Below are 7,724 nucleotides of genomic sequence, written 5' to 3'. Positions count from 1 at the left end.
CCTTTGTATCTTCTATAGCATAGAGTCTATTTTTGAAAATATTTTATTATATTTATATCATGTTTTATTATTTTTATGTAGTTGTACAAAGGGGTTACCATATAACATGTAAGTTCATGAGTACAAAGCATCTTGATCATTCTTAGCATAATTGGAGTGTTAATTGTTAGTTTGTAGTGGTAATGGTTGTTGAACTTAAAGCATGGGTGCTTTGTATTGAAGCCTTTGTATTTAAGGCTGGTACTCTACCACTTAAGCCACAGTTCCATTTCTATTTGTCTATTTCATAGAATTATTAAGAGTACTGAATGATTCCTGCAAAGAACTTAACATGTTGCCTGACACAGTTGGACTCAATAAACATTATATTTTATTATTATAAGCCTGGATTATCACTTGTTATTTGTACAATTCATTTATATTTATGATAGTACTGATGATCTTTTATGCAAGTTTTATATATGGGCTAAATAAAATACTAAGTTCCTTGATGGAAGATTGTATCTTCATATTTATAGCATCTATTCACAATCATCAAGTGGAGGAAGTAAACTGAATATCCATTAATGGATGAATAAAGGAAATTATATATATATATGTATATAATGAAACATTATTCATCCTTTAAAAAAGATAGAACTCTTGTCATTTGTGACATGAATGGGCCTTAAAGACATTGTGTTAAGTAAAATAAGGTAGTCATAGAAAGACAAATACTGTGTGATTTCACTCATATGCAATATTTCAAGTACTCAAATTTATAGAAACATAAAACACATGATGTTTTCCAGAAGCTGAGAGGAAAGATGGGCTATTGTTCAATAGGTTTAGTTTTTTTAAGATTCAGAATTTTGGAGATTGGCTGTACAGCAATGTGAATATATTCAATGCTAGCATACAATTTAAAATTGTATTTTTTAATTAAAATGGTTAAGATAATAAATTTTATATGATATATTCTTTACCATAATTACAACTTGTTTAAAATTGAAGAGAATTTTAACATGTCTATTTAAAATACATTTATGTTTGTATTTATTTATTTATTTATTGTCATGGGGCTTGAAAGCTGGACATGGACACTGTCCCTGACCTCTTCAGCTCAAGGCTAGTGCTCTACCACTTGAGCCACAGCACCACTTCCAGTTTTCTGGTGGTTAATTTTTTTAAAATTTATTTTTATTTTTTGTCCGGTCGTGGGGCCTGAACTCTGGGCCTGGGCGCTGTCCCTCAGCTCTTTAGCTCAAGGCTAGCACTTTACTACTTGAGCCACAGTGCCACGTCTGGCTTTTTTCTTTTTGCTTATGTGGTGCTGAGGAATCGAACCCAGAGCCTCATGCATGCAAGGCACGCGCTCTACCACTGAGCCACCTTCCCAGCCCCTCTGGCGGTTAATTTTAGATAAGAGTCTCATGGACATTTGTACCCGGGCTGGCTTTGACCCACGATCCTCAGATTTCAGCCTCCTGAGTAGCTAGGATTACAGGTGTAAGACACTGGTGCCCAGCTAAAATACATTTAATTTTAACCTGTATTTTTGAGTATGTTCTAATATTATGATATATGTATGAAATGAATAATGATCAGATTAGGGTTGGCATATCCATTACTTCAGACATTTATTATTTCTTTGTGTTGGGAATATTTGACATTCTTTAGTTATTTTGAAATATACAATTAAATGTTGCCAACCACTGTTCCTCTACTAGGATGTAATATTTTGTTGCAGGTTTAATATCAACACACCAACAGACCATGATGTGAGACAAAAAAAGCTCTTAAGTCCTTTTAGTTTGATTATCTCAGATAGTTTTGCTAGAGCAATGTAAAGCTGACTAACACATACACACACACACACACACGCACACACACACACACTCACACACAACCTTTTTTGGTTTTACTTATCTGGTAAACCTGACTAATACGAAGATTGCCTGAATTATATTCCACTAAAGGATGTCACTTTCTTATGTTGTAACTTCTTCTAAATTATTCTATTAATACTATATCTTTTCTTCATTTGATTCCATCATAAGAATAATAAACCAAAGTAGCAGATCTGGGAAACTTACTGCAATATAAAAACATCTGTTTTCAGACTTTTTTGCTTTTGATATCAAAATTTACCATACACATGTGGAAATATATTTATTTGATAGTGAAATACTGAACTTTGAAGCAAAAGACATTGTCACTATATTTCAAATGACTTCACTCATTGTGAAAGCTCTTTCACAGACTGGAAGAGGGACATATTAAGTGCAAGAAGTGGTGTCGTTATAGACCTTGCTTTCCTTCTGACATTGTATATAGCATAATATTATGTAGTTGCTCAGGGTTGTGATTTTTCCCAGGACATACATTATTTAGTTAGTTTGTTAGATCAATTCAGATTCATTAAAATGCTTGTGTGGTCTTTATTTTAAAATGTTTTGTGTCCGGCACATCACCAATATATTTACAAACTTGAGAAAAAGATTAGTATGAGGTAATTTAAAACAAGAGTTGGATCCACTGTGAATTTAGGTCAGATACTGTCTTAGTAACTAAGCTGCTAAATATTGAAACTCCCTTTTCCCTAAAGGCATTTAAATCTTAGTTTGTATTGGACACCTTCCTAGTGGCTAAAAGCTAATGACTATGGACATTCCTAAAAACTGTTTTCTCAAGTTTCCTATATTTGTCTTTTCTGTTGCTTCTTCTTTGCTTTTTCTAGCTGCTTTTGTTTTAATCAGTAGTTTTCTAAATATTCAATTCCTTTAAATGTGTTCTGTAGAAAAATTGCATTTCTTGTTTATAAATGTGAACGTTTATAAAAATTATTGTTTTACTTTGAAATTAAATCGACTCACTAAACCTAATTTTGGTTTCACCATAGTAGATTAATGATGTCTTTATGGAATTTACATATATCTTTCACCTAGAATTGTGCTTGAGACTTAATAAGTATTTCATCAGTTAGTTTATAAAATTGGAAAGCAAGCATACTATATAGCAGTAATTTTTTTTGTGCTATTTGTGATGAAACCCAGAGCCTTGGGCTTCACCATTAAGCTATATCTCCAGGCACAAAAATTGTTCTGTTTTAATAAATATTCTACCTTCCTTTTTTCCTCCATTTAATATTTAAAAAATCATGCAAAGCCAGGAGCCAGTAGCTCATGCCTATAATACCCAATATTAAAGGGGCTGACATCTGAGGATTGTAGTTGAAAGCAAGCCTGGCCAGGAACACGAGACTCTTGTTTTTGTTGTTGGTTGTGGGGCTTGAACTCTGGGCCTGGTGCTATTTCTGACCATTTCAGCTCAAGGCCAGTGCTCTACCACTTGAGCCACAGCACCACTTCCAGTTTTCTGGTGGTTTATTGGAGATAAGAGACTCACTGACTTTCCTGCCTGGGCTGGCTTTGCATGGTGATCCTCAGATTTCAGCCTCCTAAGTAGCTAGGATTACAGGTGTGAGCCACTGGCATCTGGTAACCATGAGACTTTTATCTCCAATTAACCACCCAAAAGCCAGAAATGGAGTTATGACTTATGTGGTAGAATACCAGCCATGAGCAAAAAAGCTATGGAATAGCACCCAGGCCTTGAGTTCAAGCCCTAATACTGGCATTCCCCCAAACACAAACAAATCATACAAATATAGTTTTATTGATTTAACTCTCAGTAAAGAAAGTAGATGGATATGTTAAGGGAAAGAAGTATAACATTTATAACATATTATAACATTGATAAGGAAATGGAAAGACTTGCAAAAATTTATATTGAGTGAAATAAGCCAGATCAGGGAAACAAGGTTGCATAGTTTCCCTCATTTGTGGTAGCTAGCATGGACCTATAAAATTATAAGTAAACACACCTAATGGTAAGCAAGTGTTTACAAATGAATTAACTGGAATATAATAGACTATGGAGAGCTCAAATAGTATAATTCTTTATAATTCTTTTTTATTGTCAAGGTGATGTACAGAGGGGTTACAATTACATAAGTAATGTAATAAATACAATAATTTCTTGTTGAACTTGTTACCCCTCCCTCATTTTTCTCCTACTATCCCTCTCGCTCCCAATTCCCCACCACCCCAAGTTGTACAGGTCATTTCCAACATATTGTCTTGTGAGTATCATTGTTGTTCTACCCCTTGTCCTTTGTCCTTTGTCTCAACATTTTGTTGTTCCTCTTCCCTTCTGTAATTCAGATAAACATATATGCAATACTCAGGGTACCAAAATCAAATACAGTGACAACAGTGGATAAACCATAGGGGGAAGAACACACAAAGGAATAAAGAAATCACATAGTACATTAAAAACAACAACAACAAAATCCAAACAACATTGAGATACCACCTCACCCCAGTTAGAATGGCTATAATCAAGAACTCTAATAACAACAGATGTTGGATGGGATGTGGCCAAAAGGGAACCCTACTACACTGTTGGTGGGAGTGAAAACTTGTTCAACAACTTTGGAAAACAGTACGGAGGCTTGTCAAAAAAACTCCACATAGAGCTCCTCTATGACCCAGCAATCCCACTTTTGGGCATTTACCCAAATAATCACAAACAAGGTTGTACTAAAGCTACCAGAACAACTATGTTTCTCACAGCACTATTCACCATAGCTAAGATATGAAACCAACCCAGATGTCCTTCAGTAGATGAATGGAACAAGAAAATGTGAGATATATATATATATATATATATATATATATATATGCATAATGGGATTTTATGCTTCCATCAGAAAGAATGAAACCACCCAATTCTTAAGGAAATGGAAAGACTTGAAAAAAGTCATTTTAAGTAAGCCAGACCCAAAGAAACATAGATACCATGGTCTCCCTTATTTGCAATAATTAGTATATGTCTAGGATAATCTTAGCAGATATGAGCAGAATAGCTCACACGTACATATGATCATATATGATGATGCTAAGCAAAATGAACTTCTCATAATTTTTTGGAAAGACTAAATCAAAGCCCACCAAATCAGCACTAGGAAATGGGTACATTGAAGAGGGGAAGGGGGTGATGGGAAGAGGGGTAGAGGAATGAATGGGGGAAGTGGGGAGAATGCAGCCAATAATTTATTGAATATACCACAGAGTTAAGAAAAGTAAGGGAAGGGGTGGGTCCAAAATGCATTGTATTAATAAACTGCTTCATTAAATGGTAACTTCTTTGTGCAACTATTTAAAGATAATTTTAAAAAAATTCTCGATTTGGGGACAGTGCATTCTTGCCCTAGTTCCTCACATTGGAAAAATTTAAATATTTGAGATTAAGTGATTGATATCAATTCCCAAGGATACTCTAATCAGAATAAAGTGCAACCTCATTTAAGTGTAATTCACTAAATGAGAATCTAAGAATACTTGTAGAAACTGAAATTTTGTCCCATCTATGGAAAAAGCAAAGCCTTGCCAATAACGTCCATATAATAAATGAGATTACACCTGCAGACTATAAAGTACTTAAAAGAATAAACATTGTTGTTACTCTCTTTTAGATGTAGTTGGTAGCTAATATAGTTAATTCATTATGCAATATAATTACTTAGTGACTTAATGAATTAAACCAACTATACTTGCCTACTGCCAATGTGTCAGGCTCTATTTTAGACACTGGGATTCAATCATAAATAAGACAGACCCATGTCCATCCCTCAATGGGGCTTACATTTGAGCAAGAAGACAAATATTTGTTTACAGTAACATGGTTTGTATAATTGAGAAATATAGGGTGCTTTGAGAATATTGCCAAAACTTCCATTCTAGTCCAAGAAAAGATCTTATGGAGAAAAATATTAAGGTGAGACTTCAAGGGGAGTAGATGTCTAGGAGAAAATTGCTAAGGAACAGTGTCCCTAGACAGAAACAGCATGTGAGACTTGGATGTCTTAGTTGGCGGCTTTCCTTCTGAGTAATACAGCAGATCTATTAAAAATTTCTGTCAACTCTTCCATTACCAATCTAATTTGCATGTCTCTGTGTACTTGAAAGGAATGTAATTATTTTTTTTCTTAAACAGATCTCATGCTTCCAAAGTTTTGCAAACTTAGGCAAAGAAGTATTACTTTTACTTTAAAAAATACCTTCTTTTCTGAAGATTATACTGGACTTTGAATTGATCAGAAATGTAATAGCTAGTCTTTTTTGGGGGGGGGGTCTGTCATGGGGCTTGAACTGTGGGCCTGGGTGCTGTCCTTGAGTTCTTCAGCTCTATCGCTTGAGCCACAGCGCCACTTCCAGTTTTCTGAGTGGTTTATTGGAGATAAGAGTCTCACAGACTTTTCCTGCCTGGGCTGGCTTTGCACGGTGATCCTCAGATCTCAGTCTCTTGAGTAGCTAGGATTACAGATGTGAGCCACCAGCGCCCGACTAATATGTAATAGTTTTTGTATAAACTAAACCCTTTATGCCTGTCATATTTTCTATAGAACATTTCATATAGTAGGATGCCATTGTAATTTATTAGTGGTACTTAGCAAAACCTCTAATGGGCACACTTAAGTTACATTTTCTGTGCCATTTCTTACAACCACAGATTATTTCATCAGGGGAGAAGTGCTGGAAAGAATTATCTGGCATATATATTTCAGCCTCCTGCAAATCTATAAACTAGAAATCAATGTCTGTGAGGACAGTCACTAGCCACATGTCATTATCTATGCAGCTCGTCTGAATGGAGATGTGATGTATGTATAAAATACTTTCCCTGGTATTCAAAGACCTAGAACAAAATGGAGAATATAAAGTTTCTTATTTTTACAATGATTATATGTTGAAAATATTTTGATTCTATTGGGTTAAAATGTGTATTAAATTAATAGCACCGCTTTCCCACCTCCCTCCCTCTCACTATTTCATTTCTTTTATTGGCACTGGGCTGGAATTTAGGGCCTTGCACTTTAAAGCAAGTGCTCTTTTAGTTGAGCCATGATCCTAGTCTACCTAGATTTTTTTTCTTTAAAAATATGGCTACTAGGGGGGAGGGGGGAAGGAGAAGGATTGGGATGGGGGGGAGGGGGGAGGCTGGGAAGGGATGGGAAGGGTAAACAAAGGAGGAGGCTGCAATGCTTGGTAAGAAATGTACGCATTATCCTGCCCATGCAATTGTAACCCCTCTGTACAGTTTGTTCACAAATAAAATAAAATAAAATTTTAAAAAAAATATGGCTACTAGGCCGGGTGTTAATGGTTCATGTCTATAATCCTAGCTACTCAGGTGGCTGACATCTAAGGATCATGGTTTGAAGCTTGCCTGGTAGGAAAGTCTGTGTGTGAAACTCTTATCTCCAATTAAATACCAAGAAGCAGGAAGTGGCAAAGTGCTAGCCTTGAGCGAAAAAGCTCAGAAGACATGTAGGCCCTGAATTCAAGGCCCAGTACCAGAAAAAAAGGCTATTAATGATCTTCTGAGGGAGGAGAGACTAAGTAGACAGGCTGAAGAAGGGTGGATGTGGTTGAAGTACTTCATATATACATATGAAAATAGAACAATGAAGCTTGTTCCAATTGTTTTAAGAAAGAGGGATGAGGGAGAGTGAGGGAAGGAATAAATTTCATCAGTGTACATTGAATGCAGGTATGGAAATGTGATGAAATCTTTTTGTACAACTAATCTGTGTTGTTCATAAAGAGATAAGAAAAAATGTGGCTTCTAAAAAGTTGCATGTACCTAATGTTTGTAGGTATGTTTGTAGGTATGTAGTG

This window comes from Dipodomys ordii, unplaced genomic scaffold, assembly GCF_000151885.1.
Source record: "Dipodomys ordii isolate 6190 unplaced genomic scaffold, Dord_2.0 Scaffold47, whole genome shotgun sequence".
Taxonomy (NCBI): domain Eukaryota; kingdom Metazoa; phylum Chordata; class Mammalia; order Rodentia; family Heteromyidae; genus Dipodomys; species Dipodomys ordii.
This window is presented reverse-complemented; position numbering follows the sequence as displayed.